Below are 18881 nucleotides of genomic sequence, written 5' to 3' on the forward strand. Positions count from 1 at the left end.
AAAGTGGTTTGACACCAGTATTGTCAGCATTTATTTTATTCACTGGGCTGTCTGGAGTGATCAGAGAGGAGAATAAAGAAGTGAAGTAGACAAACTGACAGTGTTTTAAAGCTCTATGAAATGAGTCTGTGTCGTTACTAACCTTTGTGATAGTGAGTGGAGGATGATATGAAATGAGTCTGTGTAGTTACTAACCCTTGTGATAGTGAGTGGAGGATGATATGAAATGATGAGTAACCCTTGTGATAGTGAGTGGAGGATGTTACTAACCCTTGTGATAGTGAGTGGAGGATGATATGAAATGAGTCTGTGGAGGATGATTGAAAAGTCTGTGTAACTAACCCTTGTGATAGTGAGTGGAGGATGATATGAAATGAGTCTGTGTAGTTACTAACCCTTGTGATAGTGAGTGGAGGATGATATGAAATGAGTCTGTGTAGTTACTAACCCTTGTGATAGTGAGTGGAGGATGATATGAAATTAGTCTGTGTAGTTACTAACCCTTGTGATAGTGAGTGGAGGATGATATGAAATGAGTCTGTGTAGTTACTAACCCTTGTGATAGTGAGTGGAGGATGATATGAAATGAGTCTGTGTAGTTACTAACCCTTGTGATAGTGAGTGGAGGATGATATGAAATGAGTCTGTGTAGTTACTAACCCTTGTGATAGTGAGTGGAGGATGATATGAAATGAGTCTGTGTAGTTACTAACCCTTGTGATAGTGAGTGGAGGATGATATGAAATGAGTCTGTGTAGTTACTAACCCTTGTGATAGTGAGTGGAGGATGATATGAAATGAGTCTGTGTAGTTACTAACCCTTGTGATAGTGAGTGGAGGATGATATGAAATGAGTCTGTATAGTTACTAACCCTTGTGATAGTGAGTGGAGGATGATATGGCTCTTGTGATAGTGAGTGGAGGATGATATGAAATGAGTTTTTACTAACCCTTGTGATAGTGAGTTGATATGAAATGAGTCTGTGTGTACTAACCCTTGTTAGAATGGAGGATGATATGGCTCATAATTTTCACTCCTTTTTGCTATCAGCTGTTGTCCACTTTTAGAATGGTTGTATTCCCCTTTTGTATTGGACAGTATAGAGCCTTCAGAAAGTATTCATACCCCTTGACTTATTCCACATTTTATGTTGCAGCCTAAATAAAAAAAATATAAAAAAATGAGCCATCTACACACAATACCCCATAATGACAGGCAAAACATGTTTTTTAAAATGTTTGTAAATGTTTAAAAAATATATAACAATGCAGAAATATCTCATTTACATAAGTATTATGGTGGAAGATTGCAAGGTTATGTTATAATACTTTTATTGCATCAAATGGTTGTTTTATTCGACAGAACAGAGTATTCTGAACTGTTGTGTGTGTGTGTGTTCTACTGAGGAAGGGCCTCTGGGAGATAACACTGACAGGGGATTTACGATGTCTTCTGGGTGATAAAACCTAAAGAGCATTCCATAGCATGTTAATGCTTCTGTTCTATATGGTACCAGGGAGAGATTGCTCCAGGAGGGCCAGACACTGGTCTCTACACAATGAAAACTGTTGACACAATATATGCTGTCTGCTATATATTATAGGTATATTTCATACAGATCTTAACCTTATGACCCATTCTATACATCTGTCGTGTGTCATGTAGACTGAAAGAGGATGGACTTTGTACTTTTGTCTCTGGGCTCTCAATGAATCATGTGAGCGTGAATTTGTCCACCAGCCATGACCAGCCATCAGTATCGTAGAGCACTCAATCGATTCACTTCATATATGTGTGCGTTGTATTAACCTGCTCCCTTATTAATAAGAGATTTAAAGATTTAGTTTAAGTATAACTCTGACTTGTGTGATAAGTTTGTCTCTCCTCATTTGATAGTAAAGAAATTAACCACCACAGTATTCACACCCCTGAGTAAATACTTGGAAGAAGCACCCTTGGCAGTGATTACAGCTGTGAGTTTTTCTGTGTAAATCTCTAAGAGCTTTCCACACCTGGATTGTACAATATTTGCACATTTATTCTGGAAAAATAGTCTTCAAGCTCTGTCAAGTTGGTTGTTGATCATTGCTAGACAGCCATTTTCATGTCTTGCCATAGATTTTCAAGATGATTTAAGTCAAAACTGTAACTAGGCCACTCTGGAACATTCAATGTCTTGGTAAGCAACTCCAGTGTGTATTTGGCCTTGTGTTTTAGGTTATTGTCCTTCTGAAAGGTGAATTTGCATACCAGTGTTTGTTGGAAAGCAGACTGAACCAGGTTTCCCTCTAGGATTTTGCCAGTGCTTAGTTCTATTCCATTTATTTTTTATCAACAAACAAAAAACGTCCAAGTCCTTGCCGATGACAAGCATACCCATAACATGATACAGCCACCTCCATGTGAGGAGTGGTACTCTGTGATGTGTTGTGTTGGATTTGCCCCAAACATAACACTTATTAAGTTAATTATTTTTGCCACATTTTTTGCAGTTTTACTTTAGTGCCTTAATGCAAACAGGATGCATGTTTTGGAATAGTTTTACTCTGTACAGATTTCCTTCTTTTCACTCTGTTATTGATGTTAATATTGTGGAGTAACTACAATGTTGTTGATCCATCCTCAGTCTAACTGTTTTAAAGTCACCATTGGCCTCATGGTGAAATCCCTGAGCGGTTTCCCTCCTCTCCGGCAACTGAGTTAGGAAGGACGCCTGTATCTTTGTAGTGACTGGGTGTATTGATACACCATCCAAAGTGTAATTAATATCTTCACCATGCTCAAAGGGATATTCAATGTCTGTTATTTCTCTTGTTTTTGTTTTACATTATGTGGTACTCCACTGGCGTTATGTGGTACTCCACTGGCGTTATGGGGTACTCCACTGGCGTTATGGGGTACTCCACTGGCGTTATGGGGTACTCCACTGGCGTTATGGGGTACTCCACTGGCGTTATGGGGTACTCCACTGGCGTTATGGGGTACTCCACTGGCGTTATGGGGTACTCCACTGGCGTTATGGGGTACTCCACTGGCGTTATGGGGTACTCCACTGGCGTTATGGGGTACTCTATGGGGTACTCCACTGGCGTTATGGGGTACTCTATGGGGTACTCCACTGGCGTTATGGGGTACTCCACTGGCGTTATGGGGTACTCCACTGGCGTTATGGGGTAAAGACTACCCACTTTTCGGGCCTACCACTTTCTGTCCTGATCGGTGGTTTAGAATCTACAGATGTGGTTTTCATATTCAGATGGTAAATAGTCATAGTAGAATTCATGTTGGTACAACAATATCCAATATCTAGTCATGTATCCATGCCCTTGTATTGTGTAGGCCAATGACTCAATTTAATCCATTTTAAATTCAGGCTGAAACACAACAAAATGTAGAAAAAAATCAAGGGATGTGAATTCTTTCTGAACACACTGTATATGAAGTCATATGTATATCTCACTGACTGGTTCTTCTGATGTTGTTCACACAGGAGACCATGTTGAGACATTCTCTACATCCAGAGAGCAACAGCAGGAAGATCACAGAGCTAAGAGGTCTCACCACCTCCCACATTGTGAGATTTTCCCATTTCTATCAAAGCTTAAAATACACCTAAAAATACACACAGGAGAGAATCTGTATTCCTGTACTGACTGTGGGAAGAGATTCACAACATCACAGGCTCTGACAGTTCATCAGAGAGTGCACACTGGAGAGAAGCCTTTCTCCTGCTCTGACTGTGGGAAAAGTTTCTCCAGATTGGATAAGTTAAAAAGTCACCAACTAATACACAGAGAGAAGCCATTCTCCTGCTCTGACTGTGGCAAAGGCTTCAAAACATCAACCGAAGTAAAAGTTCACCAGAGAACACACACAGGAGAGAAGCCTTACTTCTGCTCTGCCTGTGGAAAGAGTTTCTCCCGATTGGATACCTTAAGAGTACATGAACGTGTACATACAGGAGAGAAGCCATACTCTTGCTCTGACTGTGGAAAATGCTTCACCACAACATCTGATCTAACAGTTCATCAGAGAACACACACAGGAGAGAAGCCTTACTTCTGCTCTGACTGTGGTAAATTCTTCAAAACATCAACTGAGGTAAAAGTTCACCAGAGAACACACACAGGAGTGAAGCCTTACTTCTGCTCTGACTGTGGAAAGAGATTCACAACATCACAAGCTCTGACAATTCATCAGAGAGTGCATACTGGAGAGAAGCCTTTCTCCTGCTCTGACTGTGAGAAAAGTTTTTCCCGATTGGATAAGTTAAAAAGTCACCAGCAAATACACAGAGAGAAGCCATTCTCCTGCTCTGAATGTGGTAAATGTTTCAAAACATCAACTGAGGTAAAGGTCCATCAGAGGACACACACAGGAGTGAAACCTTACTTCTGCTCTGACTGTGGAAAGAGATTCACAACATCACAAGCTCTGACAATTCATCAGAGAGTGCACACTGGAGAGAAGCCTTACTCCTGCTCTGACTGTGGGAAAAGTTTCTCCAGATTGGATAAGTTAAAAAGTCACCAACTAATACACATAGCGAAGCCATTCTCCTGCTCTGACTGTGGCAAGTGCTTTAAAACATCAACTGAGCTAACAGTTCATCAAAGAACACACACAGAAGAGAAGCCTTACTTCTGCTCTGACAATGGAACGAGTTTCTCCCAATTGGAAGAGTTAAAATGTCCCCAGCGAATACAAATAGACAAAGTCTCACTTCTGCTCTGACTGTGGGAAGAGTTTCCCCTGATTTAGATACCTTTAAAATGTCACCAATGTATACATACAGGAGAGAAGCCTCATCAGTTCTCTCAGACCAGCTAAGAGTAAAGTCATTACATCACTTCATTCTCATCTCATAAATGAAGTGGTAACAGTGAATTTGATAACATTTAAGAAAGAATAAAACACTATTGTGATCCTATTGTTTCTCACTGTGAGAGAACTGTGCAGAGGAAAGGGCGTGTTATAGAATGTTAGCTTCTTGTTATTTTGCTGATCAGTGAGCACCATGTCAGTTTTTTTATTGTGTTTTGTTAGCTTTAACTCTAAAGATATTGAGAGTTCCTTGGATTTGCCTTTAGGGTTGAATATCCTTACGTTGAAACAATTAAGTCTGATTGTTGACTGTGTTGTACTCTGTGGGAATAAGTTAGTAGATACATGTTGTATCAGGTAGAGATGGTGTGATGATCAGTTCTCTGTGGGAATGAGTTAGTATATACATGTGTCAGATAGAGATGGTGTGATCAGTTTTCTGTGGGAATGAGTTAGTAGACAACATGTATCAGATTGTGATGGTCAGTTTTCTGTGGGAATGAGTTAGTAGACACAACATGTATCAGATAGAGAGGGTGTGATGATCAGTTTTCTGTGGGAATGAGTTAGTATATACATGTGTCAGATAGAGATGGTGTGGTGATCCGTTTTCTGTGGGAATGAGTTAGTAGACACAACATGTATCAGATTTTTGATGATCAGTTTTCTGTGGGAATGAGTTAGTAGACAACATGTATCAGATAGAGATGGTGTGATGATCAGTTTTCTGTGGGAATGAGTTAGCAGACACAACATGTATCAGATAGAGATGGTGGGAATGAGTTAGTAGACAACATGTATCAGATAGAGATGGTGGGAATGAGTTAGTAGACAACATGTATCAGATAGAGATGGTGGGAATAAGTTAGTAGACAACATGTATCAGATAGAGATGGTGGGAATGAGTTAGTAGACAACATGTATCAGATAGAGATGGTGGGAATGAGTTAGTAGACAACATGTATCAGATAGAGATGGTGTGATGGTCAGTTTTCTGTGGGAATGAGTTAGTAGACACAACATGTATCAGATAGAGATGGTGTGATGATCAGTTTTCTGTGGGAATGAGTTAGTAGACACAACATGTATCAGATAGAGATGGTGTGATGATCAGTTTTCTGTGGGAATGAGTTAGTAGACACAACATGTATCAGATACAGATGGTGTGATGATCAGTTTTCTGTGGGAATGAGTTAGTAGACAACATGTATCAGATAGAGATGGTGTGATGATCAGTTTTCTGTGGGAATGAGTTAGCAGACACAACATGTATCAGATAGAGATGGTGGGAATGAGTTAGTAGACAACATGTATCAGATAGAGATGGTGGGAATGAGTTAGTAGACAACATGTATCAGATAGAGATGGTGGGAATGAGTTAGTAGACAACATGTATCAGATAGAGATGGTGTGATGATCAGTTTTCTGTGGGAATGAGTTAGTAGACACAACATGTATCAGATAGAGATGGTGTGATGATCAGTTTTCTGTGGGAATGAGTTAGTAGACACAACATGTATCAGATAGAGATGGTGTGATGATCAGTTTTCTGTGGGAATGAGTTAGTAGACACAACATGTATCAGATAGAGATGGTGTGATGATCAGTTTTCTGTGGGAATGAGTTAGTAGACACAACATGTATCAGATAGAGATGGTGTGATGATCAGTTTTCTGTGGGAATGAGTTAGTAGACAACATGTATCAGATAGAGATGGTGTGATGATCAGTTTTCTGTGGGAATGAGTTAGCAGACACAACATGTATCAGATAGAGATGGTGGGAATGAGTTAGTAGACAACATGTATCAGATAGAGATGGTGGGAATGAGTTAGTAGACAACATGTATCAGATAGAGATGGTGGGAATGAGTTAGTAGACAACATGTATCAGATAGAGATGGTGTGATGGTCAGTTTTCTGTGGGAATGAGTTAGTAGACACAACATGTATCAGATAGAGATGGTGTGATGATCAGTTTTCTGTGGGAATGAGTTAGTAGACACAACATGTATCAGATACAGATGGTGTGATGATCAGTTTTCTGTGGGAATGAGTTAGTAGACAACATGCATCAGATAGAGATGGTGTGATGATCAGTTTTCTGTGGGAATGAGTTAGCAGACACAACATGTATCAGATAGAGATGGTGGGAATGAGTTAGTAGTTTTCAGATAGAGATGGTGGGAATGAGTTAGTAGACAACATGTATCAGATAGAGATGGTGGGATGTTAGTAGACAACATTATCAGATAGAGATGGTGGGAATAAGTTAGTAGACAACATGTATCAGATAGAGATGGTGGGAATAAGTTAGTAGACAACATGTATCAGATAGAGATGGTGTGATGATCAGTTTTCTGTGGGAATGAGTTAGTAGACAACATGTATCAGATAGAGATGGTGTGATGATCAGTTTTCTGTGGGAATGAGTTAGCAGACACAACATGTATCAGATAGAGATTGTGGGAATGAGTTAGTAGACAACATGTATCAGATAGAGATGGTGTGATGATCAGTTTTCTGTGGGAATGAGTTAGTACACAACATGTATCAGATAGATGGTGTGATGATCAGTTTTCTGTGAGAATGAGTTAGTAGATATGTATCAGATAGAGATGGTGTGATGATCAGTTTTCTGTGGGAATGAGTTAGTAGACAACATGTATCAGATACAGATGGTGTGATGATCAGTTTTCTGTGGGAATGAGTTAGAAGACAAAACATGTATCAGATAGAGATGGTGTGATGATCAGTTTTCTGTGGGAATGAGTTAGTAGACACAACATGTATCAGATAGAGATGGTGTGATGATCAGTTTTCTGTGGGAAGAGTTAGTAGACAACATGTATCAGATAGAGATGGTGGGAATGAGTTAGTAGACAACATGTATCAGATAGAGATGGTGGGAATGAGTTAGTAGACAACATGTATCAGATAGAGATGGTGTGATGATCAGTTTTCTGTGGGAATGAGTTAGTAGACACAACATGTATCAGATAGAGATGGTGTGATGATCAGTTTTCTGTGGGAATGAGTTAGTAGACACAACATGTATCAGATAGAGATGGTGTGATGATGTTTTCTGTGGGAATGAGTTAGTAGACACAACATGTATCAGATAGAGATGGTGGGAATAAGTTAGTAGACAACATGTATCAGATAGAGATGGTGGGAATGAGTTAGTAGACAACATGTATCAGATAGAGATGGTGGGAATGAGTTAGTAGACAACATGTATCAGATAGAGATGGTGTGATGGTCAGTTTTCTGTGGGAATGAGTTAGTAGACACAACATGTATCAGATACAGATGGTGTGATGATCAGTTTTCTGTGGGAATGAGTTAGTAGACACAACATGTATCAGATAGAGATGGTGTGATGATCAGTTTTCTGTGGGAATGAGTTAGTAGATACATGTGTCAGATAGAGATGGTGTGATCAGTTTTCTGTGGGAATGAGTTAGTAGACAACATGTATCAGATAGAGAGGGTGTGATGATCAGTTTTCTGTGGGAATGAGTTAGTAGACACAACATGTATCAGATAGAGATGGTGTGATGATCAGTTTTCTGTGGGAATGAGTTAGCAGACACAACATGTATCAGATAGAGATGGTGGGAATGAGTTAGTAGACAACATGTATCAGATAGAGATGGTGGGAATGAGTTAGTAGACAACATGTATCAGATAGAGATGGTGGGAATGAGTTAGTAGACAACATGTATCAGATAGAGATGGTGTGATGGTCAGTTTTCTGTGGGAATGAGTTAGTAGACACAACATGTATCAGATACAGATGGTGTGATGATCAGTTTTCTGTGGGAATGAGTTAGTAGACACAACATGTATCAGATAGAGATGGTGTGATGATCAGTTTTCTGTGGGAATGAGTTAGTAGACACAACATGCATCAGATAGAGATGGTGTGATGATCAGTTTTCTGTGGGAATGAGTTAGCAGACACAACATGTATCAGATAGAGATGGTGGGAATGAGTTAGTAGACAACATGTATCAGATAGAGATGGTGGGAATGAGTTAGTAGACAACATGTATCAGATAGAGATGGTGGGAATAAGTTAGTAGACAACATGTATCAGATAGAGATGGTGGGAATAAGTTAGTAGACAACATGTATCAGATAGAGATGGTGTGAATGAGTTAGTAGACAACATGTATCAGATAGAGATGGTGTGAATGAGTTAGTAGACAACATGTATCAGATAGAGATGGTGGGAATGAGTTAGTAGACAACATGTATCAGATAGAGATGGTGGGAATGAGTTAGTAGACAACATGTATCAGATAGAGATGGTGGGATGATCAGTTTTCTGTGGGAATGAGTTAGTAGACAACATGTATCAGATAGAGATGGTGTGAATGAGTTAGTAGACAACATGTATCAGAAAGAGATGGTGGGATGATCAGTTTTCTGTGGGTGATCAGTTTTCTGTGGGAATGAGTTAGTAGACAACATGTATCAGATAGAGATGGTGGGAATGAGTTAGTAGACAACATGTATCAGATAGAGATGGTGTGATGATCAGTTTTCACCATTTAGTTTGGTTGTTTTTTGTTGTTGTTTTGTTGTTTTACTACTAAGCAACTTTTGTTTAGTGATATACATACTTTGAAACGATAAATATGTTCATTAAATTGTCTTAAATAGATGTATTATTTTCGTCATTGATGAATGTATTTGGATGTCTGCATTGAACTTAATTGATGTGCGAATGAAAAATAAATATTCTACATGAATTTGTGCTGGTCAAACGTTGGGTTATTTATACAGACAATGCAATGTTTTTTGTTTAATTGATGTTATTCAAACTAATTTAAATGTCTATGTATCTAGTCAATACATGTCACTATACCTCTACATGCCAATTAGTCCCCAGTATGTTCTACAATACATACAAATAATGTTTTGCAGTTTAAAGGATATGTTTTCATATTTAAATAAAAGTTAAATAAAATAACATTTATTTTGTCAATGTATAATTGTAATGTGTTTTCTATGGTGCCAGAGTCCAGGGACAATATTACTACCGCAATTCAAGTATGATCCACTTACTATTGGGGAATGGAACCAGAGAGGAAGCTTGTGTTACCCTTTCCCTGCCTCATTATTCAGAGTGGAAGAGCTGTGAACTCACCTGTGATGGCCCACGTCTACCACAACCTTTCCTATTGTGTTAGTAAGCACCACGGCATTTTAGGAAGCCATTGTTCAAAATGTTTTCATACATACAGTACAATGGTGCGGGGGTTTGGCCTGCACAGGGGAGAACCAGGAGGTTGATCTCAGACTTCTATCTATGGAATTCTATCCAGAGTTCACAGATTAACAGTGAGGACAAACCCAGCCTGCCTCTTTCCATCCACACTGAGTCAAAACCTACAGTCTAGTGATGGGCATTCCAGCCGGCTCTTTTGGCTCTGTCGTAGCAGAATCAGAATTAGTTAGGTAACATTGATAGGTAACATATACTTTCATAAATATGCTTATGTGGGGAAATGACTTGGGCCCCAGAGAGGGGAGGGGTCAGGCTTGTCTTCATGTGTGAACGTATCTTTTAAAACACGTGAAGGGATGATTGAGGGGGAACCAATTATCTCTTGGCTCCACAATGTCTGTGTGCTAGTCACTCCCTACTTTTCCCATTTGGGGGAAGAGTATGGCAGTGTCTGGAACCGTTGTATGTCCCCTCTGATGTTGCCCTTTTCTTGACCTAGTATATGACCTAGAGGCTCACTCTCCTCTGTGAGCTTGTCCAGGTGGAGGGGGTGTATTTGAGATGAGAGTATCTAGAATTGACAATTGATATATGCCATTGGATGAGGTAATGTTTGGTAATGGGAAGGACCAAGAACGAGAAGTAGAACCTCGTCTAAGAGAGGGAACTGAACAATAATTTATAGCTAATGCTGTCTGGCTATGGGATACTCCTCTCTCAAGTAAAAGTATTCCTGTGTGCAGTTTTCCTAAGACCTGTGGTTCATCATTGTGAGTTGGGAGGGGTGGATCTTTGCTATAAAAGATCCCAGTTGCCATAATGTTGACTCTCAGAATTCATTTATAGACACTGAATTGATCTGAGAGTCACAGGTCTATGGTGAAGCTCATTTAATTAAAATATGAAGTTTATGTATAACTCAGTCTGGTGTGTGGTTTGTAAACTCTCCTTTCACTTAGTAATACAGGCGATTACCATGACAGCTCCCAAACGGCTCTTTAAAAAAAGTATGTTTTGTTATTTTTCAAGTCAAACAGTTTGCGATAGTTTGACTATGATTGGTGTTAAAACAATTCTAATTAAATGATTTAATGAAATCATACTCTACCTTAACCACAATGTATTTAAAAATGCATTGGTTTGTAATGAAATAGATTGCTATTAAACATTTGCATTTAAAGTATAACTTTTTAATGTATTTTAACAAAGTGCATATAAATCTAACCATTCAAAATTAATACAATCGGAAAAGCATAATATAATATTGCACCATATCAAAGAAAAATTACAATTTGCAAAACTGCAGCATCCCACTTAAAACATTAAACTGGTCCCTCTATTCTCTTCTTTATTGCCATGTTATTACCAGCAGCACACAGCAATGCTGACCAGATTGAGCTTTTATGAGAGATTTGCATTCAGAAATGCAAGCTGCCTCGCTTTCAAGGGGCTGATGCGGTTTCTTCTCTTTGTAATTATTTGTCCCGTTTTCGAGAAGACCCTCTCAGAGGGAACGGATGTGGCCACTATGCAGAGTCTCCCTGTCATGACTTTAATAAGCCGAGGGTAGACAGAGGCCTTGTTCTTCCACCAGCTCAGAGGATCTGGAGATCTTTCAGAACGAATGTGTGTGTGCTTGAGCATTTAGGCCTATATTATTGTGTTAGTTAATTAGTTAATTCTATTAATTTTCATATCTTAATTGTTTTATATTTTATAAATAGATTTGGCTCTTCTGATATGCGAGCCGGCTCCCAACGTTCACCTAGAAGAGCCGGCTCGTTCGCGAACGACCCATCACTACTACAGTCACTGGTTCCTGATGGTGACTGGATCCCAGCACCTCTACTTCCTGTGGCAATGGTAATGATTATAACGTTTCCTCATGAGCATAGCAGGTATCCATGGTAGTGTTTATGTTATGTCGTCAGCATAGCAGGTATCCATGGTAGTGTTTATGTTATGTCGTCAGCATAGCAGGTATCCATGGTAGTGTTTATGTTATGTCGTCAGCATAGCAGGTATCCATGGTAGTGTTTATGTTATGTCGTCAGCATAGCAGGTATCCATGGTAGTGTTTATGTTATGTCGTCAGCATAACAGGTATTTAATATTAACAACACCTTCCTAATATTCAGTTGCACCTTTATTCCCTCAGAACAGCCTCAATTCGTCGGGGCATGGACTCTACAAGGTGTCAAAAGCGTTCCACAGGGATGCTGACCCATGTTGACTCCTATGCTTCCCAATTGTGTCAAGTTGGCTGGATGTGCCTGGCACCTACTACATTACCCCGTTCAAAGGCACTTGGCGAGATGGTTAGAGTTGTCAACAAAGCGGCTTGACAGAAACATGACTCCACGTTTTGGAACCACAGGTGTGGTGAGAACTCCATCTGTTGGAATGAGGCGATAAGAGCGTTTATTTCAGAGAGCGTTCCGGAAACCACGCCCCAGTGGGCGGAGCTAGGCACGTTGGACTGGGACACCTTTTCATATAATAAAGCCTCTCATTCTACAATGGGTCAGCCTTGGTTCTGTGTAGCCTAGTTATGCTAATACATTTGAGACCAGTGCATTGAAGTTAATTTCTTCTTTGACCTAATCAGGGAAATATCTTTGAGTAGTAAGCAGGGAAACAACGAGGCCCAGGCAGTTCAATAGAACACACCAGAGGAGGGCATCGTTTACTAGGCTACATCATTTATTAGGACCATCTAATACCACCAGTGTTTGGAATACATTGAGTTCGTTGACAAAACAGACCGTGGAAATCCTTTTCTTACACAGATTTATTTGTCAAAGGTCCACCATGGACCTATGTAACTATGCGATTTAAATTGGAGATCGATTTTATAGCAGTGAATGTAATCTAATGAATGTACTGTTCTAGTATTTCTAAGTAGCAACCATATCAGCCAGGGAAACTAAATGTTAGAACATTCACATTGTTCAGTGAAGTTGAAATCCGTCCTATTCAATAGTAAGGTCCCTTGCACCATAAAGACATTGCTGTGAGGCCCACCAGACCATCCGGTGAGGCACCCAGACCCTGCGACCCAAAACTCTGACTCCTGCACATCCATCCCTCTAGCCATTTGAATGCCTCTTCGTTATCAGACAACATCCAATCCAACGACTGATCTGAGGACAGTTTTTAGCAGTAACGGAGTAACGCCCGTGGTCATAACCAATACTCCATAATTGCTGTCCGTCATCCTCCCTCCTCGCGGTGTGACTGTTGGTGCGCTGTCCACCTGTTGCCTGTCGTTTAGCCTCCTGCTGCTCCACCGACAGCACCCTGCCAGCCAGGACGCCTGCATGCCCCAGGTGCCCTTGTTCTAACAATGTCCGGTACAGACAGGGATGACGTGGAGGGTAGCGGTTGTTCTGGCTCAGGTTCAAGAAGACATTTCCTTCCACTGAACCTGCCCCAGAGACTGTTCCTTACCCTCTGATGATCCTCCTCTGTGAGCTCTCGGGACAGAGGGCTGTAGTCTTCAGCCGGGTACAGGTCCTCCACTGACTGCACCTGGTTGGGCACGGCTGGCATCCGTAAAGACGATATTGTGAATCGACAAAATAGGCTGCATGGCTCCACTGATGAGCTCCGCGGAGGCATTCTCATGTGGTAGAGAGAATCCCCTGGTCACCTATAGAGACCTGCCAACAGGAAGGATGTTAAGTGACACATTCCTTTCAATGAATGACTTGGAACACCTTGAAATGCATTCGTTGTAAGAAATGTGCCAAATAAATAAAGTTTGATTTGATTGATGACATTACCGCTGTAGAATATTTAATAAACTGTCATTTTCAGGACAAGTGGTTTTTCCATGACCTTTTAATTGATAACTTGGGATTTTATCACTTGGCATCAATCACACAGTGGGAAGGACCCTATAGATTGTCATGACGTGGCCCTTTCTGGGCATAGCTAGTGGCTTCCCCCTCCTCTCTCTCTCTCTCCAACACCCAGGTTCTTTTATCTCATATCGTAAATTCCTGAAGGAGACTCTCCCCCTGTGCATGCAGAAAGGGACAACTAGAGAGAACAAAGGATTTCACATGGCGAACTCCTAAATTCCCAAAATTAGGATTTGGTACAATATGTCCACATGTGAGAAGGTGGGAATGGTCCGTGGACACTTAAGGGATGGGTATGACGAATGTGTTTCATTTGATGACCTCAGAGAGGACAGGAAAAACACATGACTATATCTCTGAATATGTACATTTCTCAATTATGGGGTTTGCATCTAATTCTTGTATAAAATGAATGAGTAAAGATGAAACGATTTGTGAAATGATGTTAAGCCTTTAATGAAAGAGAATTGTATACCCTTTAAAGTTCAACCAAGTCATTGTCCCGCCCCCGTGAACACAGACACGATCTGGCGTCATGGAACAGCCCTTTTCAACTGTTAGGAATAAAACCCTCTCCTGAGGAAATCCTCTTCAGACCACAAATCAAATTTATTTATATAGCCCTTCGTACATCAGCTGATATCTCAAAGTGCTGTACAGAAACCCATCCTAAAACCCCAAACAGCAAGCAATGCAGGTGTAGAAGCACGGCGGCTAGGAAAAACTCCATAGAAAGGCCAAAACCTAGGAAGAAACCTAGAGAGGAACCAGGCTATGTGGGGTGGCCAGTCCTCTTCTGGCTGTGCCGGGTGGAGATTGTAACAGAACATGGCCAAGATGTTCAAATGTTCATATATGACCAGCATGGTCAAATAATAATAATCACAGGCAGAACAGTTGAAACTGGAGCAGCAGCACGGCCAGGTGGACTGGGGACAGCAAGGAGTCATCATGTCAGGTAGTCCTGAGGCATGGTCCTAGGGCTCAGGTCCTCCGAGAGAGAGAAAGAAAGAGAGAATTAGAGAGAGCATACTTAAATTCACACAGGACACGGATAGGACATGAGAAGTACTCCAGATATAACAAACTGACCCTAGCCCCCCGACACATAAACTACTGCAGCATAAATACTGGAGGCTGAGACAGGAGGGGTCAGGAGACACTGTGGCTCCATCCGAGGACACCCCCGGACAGGGCCAAACAGGAAGGATATAACCCCACCCACTTTGCCAAAGCACAGCCCCCACACCACTAGAGGGATATCTTCAACCACCAACTTACCATCCTGAGACAAGGCCGACTATAGCCCACAAAGTTCTCTGCCACGGCACAACCCAAGGGGGGGGCGCCAACCCAGACAGGAACATCACATCAGTGACTCAACCCACTCAAGTGACGCACCCCTCCTAGGGACGGTATGAAAGAGCCCTAGTAAGCCAATGACTCAAAAACCTCACTATAAGCTAAGGTTGTAATGGTTATTGAATTCCTAACCATACCACATGGAGCATTGGCTACATGGGTGGAAATGGTTAAACTCTGAGACTATCGATCCCGACAGAATAAGAGAAAATCTTAGATACTATTTACTAGTCTGCAGCTACAAATTATGTCAAACTGGGATGCGAAGACCGACAACCGCCGAAACAGCTATTCTATGAAAACATTTCTGAATAGTCTTCTGAAGTATCCATTTTAACCACAAAAGACTTGATCTTCAGGGAGGCAGCGAGAGAGATAATGATGAACTGTCTCTCCAACAGACAGACGGACGATTCCAACAGAGATCACGACGACACACTGGGCGTAAATATATATTGATTGCAATTATTCCCGAATGTGCAAAGGATTAGCATTTCAATTAATATAAATATCAACTGTGTCTTAACTCCTTTTGTTTTTCCCGCCCTCTTCAGTCCACACCCACTTCCCTTTGTCCATCAAGCCTTCATATTGGCTTAGCCCACTAGGGAACCTCCCCTATCATTTCCTTGTAACCATAGCTACTGTTGTTTGTTTATGCATTTCTGTGATTGTTTAGTTAGTTAGTAAATAAATGATTAAGAGAATTGATGTATGGATGATTCATAGTAAAGGCTGGGTTCGTGCAGATAACCAACAATTTATGACATTTGGAATGAGACTAATGTGAGGTAAAGAATAATTCATTAATTAGAAGACTAATTGATCAGATATTAAAATATCTGAAGAGTTATTAGGAAAATTATAACTTTGTAATCTGAAGATTTTTCTTGGTTCCCCTGACTTCCTAGATAATTACATTTACATGATTAGTTTAATCACATTTTAATAATTACAGAGAATTGATTTGATAAAATAAGTCTTCACTTTAATGATGCCAAAGACACGACAAGATCAAGACTGTGAATGCATGTACCCCTCTGAATAAATAAATACAGTGCCTTTTGAAGATCTGTGTCTGGTCATTAAACTACAAAACAGGCTGGATGTCTAAACCAAATCAATTCTGAATGTCAATAGATTTAGATTCATTCTCATCAATGGCAACATTCTAGAACTAAGTTATCACTCATCGAAGTCTAGTATCCGGGGTAATCTGGTATCCAGGGTAATCTGGTTAATGATTATATAGTTAAGTGGCTCTTTCCTTGTAGAATGTTGACAACTGTATAGAACATATTGTATTGCAAAGATGCTCAAACTTCATTTAATAGCTACACTCACCAGACACAGGATCATCTTTATCCCTCATGCTGGGTATGATCTAACCGGTAAATTGTTGCTTACTATAGCTGCACTTCTCCACATGGCTAGACTTCTAGTGGTCTTCTCCTCTTCCAATGCTCTTATGCTTATCCTTGAAAAATACCATGAGGTCTGAAATAGACACCAACGTTGACATACTATACAAACAATTACCTAGGCTAAGTAAAACAATGATGTTTGATCTACTGCTCTGCTAACTAGCTAGCTAACATGTAGCCAGTGAGTAGCTAAAACAGAGAAAGGGGATGTACATTCATGGATTGGACCCAGGAGGTCTCGCTGATCGCGGTGGTGAACGGTAGCTGACAGTGTCGGCTAGAGACTACCTGTGGGAGCTTCCTGCAGGAATTTGTAGTCTTGCTGAGGATGAGTTTTAGTAAGGTCGAATTCCTTGTGGTTATAGTCATTGTGATCAATTGCACTGCACTGATGGGAGTGTGTGGGGTCTGTGCTTTGGCAAAGTGGGTGGGGTTATATCCTTCCTGTTTGGCCCTGTCCGGGGGTATCATCGGATGGGGCCACAGTGTCTCCTGACCCCTCCTGTCTCAGCCTCCAGTATGTATGCTGCAGTAGTTTATGTGTCGGGGGCTAGGGTCAGTTTGATATATCTGGAGTACTTCTCCTGTCTTATCCGGTGTCCTCTGAATTTAAGTATGCTCTCTCTAATTCTCTCTTTCTTTCTCTCTCTCGGAGGACCTGAGCCCTAGGACCATGCCTCAGGACTGCCTGGCATGATGACTCCTTGCTGTCCCCAGTCCACCTGGCCGTGCTGCTGCTCCAGTTTCAACTGTTCTGCCTGCGGCTATGGAATCCTGACCTGTTCACCGGACGTGCTACCTGTCCCAGACTTGCTGTTTTCAACTCTTTAGAGATAGCAGGAGTGGTAGAGATACTCTTAATGATCGGCTATGAAAAGCCAACTGACATTTACTCCTGAGGTGCTGACCTGTTGCACCCTTGACAACTACTGTGATTATTATTATTTGACCATGCTGGTCATTTATGAACATTTGAACATCTTGGCCATGTTCTGTTATAATCTACACCCGGCACAGCCAGAAGAGGACTGGCCACCCCTCATAGCCTGGTTCCTCTCTAGGTTTCTTCCTAGGTTTTGGCCTTTCTAGGGAGTTTTTCCTAGCCAACGTGCTTCTACACCTGCATTGCTTGCTGTTTGGGGTTTTAGGCTGGGTTTCTGTACAGCACTTTGAGATATCAGCTGATGTAAGAAGGGCTTTATAAATACATTTGATTTGATTTTGATATCCTGTTGGCGTGTTCTAGCAAACCTCTGATTATTTCCTTTAGGCAACGCCTACTCGGGGGAAGCGCTTGTGTGCATTAACTCAATTTGCCTTTGGATTCCTAAGCAAACGTTGTCCACTCTGTTCATAACAGATTTTAGTTTAAAGGAACAGAAAACTATATTGAGATAAAATGTTTAATCCTTGAGAAAATTTGCCGAATTTCGGCCAAAACCCATATCGTTCCATCTCCTCCCACTCTCTGCCAGTGGGCTTTCCTCTCACTACCATATTTATACATCCAATGACATATCTGTCGCATTTGCTCTGTTGCGGTGGTGGAACAGGAAGTTCCGGGAAGGCGCCAGGACTGTGTGGTGAAGACGATATATTTTGTGTCCGTTTCACATGTATTACTACAGGTATGTCATAGCACGTTTAAACTTTGTAATATCCAAAGAACATGTCATAACGTGCTGGGTAACACATCCGTTATGGTATTATCACGTTTGGTAAAGGTTTTACGTGTTACTTTTGTCTCAAGCCGAGTGAGCATAACTATTTTATAAGTCACATAGCTAGAGACTTTGGGTTTGGCTGATTGAATGAAAAGCATTTAGTAAAGCTAATTTCAATTTAAAAAATCAAATTATTTGCGATTTTTGAGTTCGTTATTGGTTTTGTGTAAAATTCACGGGATGGTAAAATGGCGGCTCCCCTTGTGTCTACGTCAACTGAATTCAGTGCAGGCAGCGCGGGTTCACTTATTATTATTATTATTATTATTACATGTGTAACAATATTCAGACATTCAGGTGTTTCTATCTTTGTCTATGATTGTTACTATGTTGTGACAAATGGGAAATACAATATATTTTTTTGTGAGGTGAAATAATACAGTGAGGACATGGTTATTCAGGAACATAGTAAATAGTGCTGCATAAACTGCATGCTTTATCAG

General features: G+C 40.7%; 1 protein-coding gene across 1 annotated transcript in view; it reads left to right on the forward strand.

Moving 5' to 3' along the window:
• LOC112243494 (zinc finger protein 721) overlaps positions 1 to 18881 on the forward strand; it is an 87342-nt gene that overhangs the window by 11393 nt on the left and 57068 nt on the right. The window lies entirely within an intron of this gene.

Source organism: Oncorhynchus tshawytscha, unplaced genomic scaffold (genome assembly GCF_018296145.1).
Source record: "Oncorhynchus tshawytscha isolate Ot180627B unplaced genomic scaffold, Otsh_v2.0 Un_contig_2903_pilon_pilon, whole genome shotgun sequence".
NCBI lineage: Eukaryota > Metazoa > Chordata > Actinopteri > Salmoniformes > Salmonidae > Oncorhynchus > Oncorhynchus tshawytscha.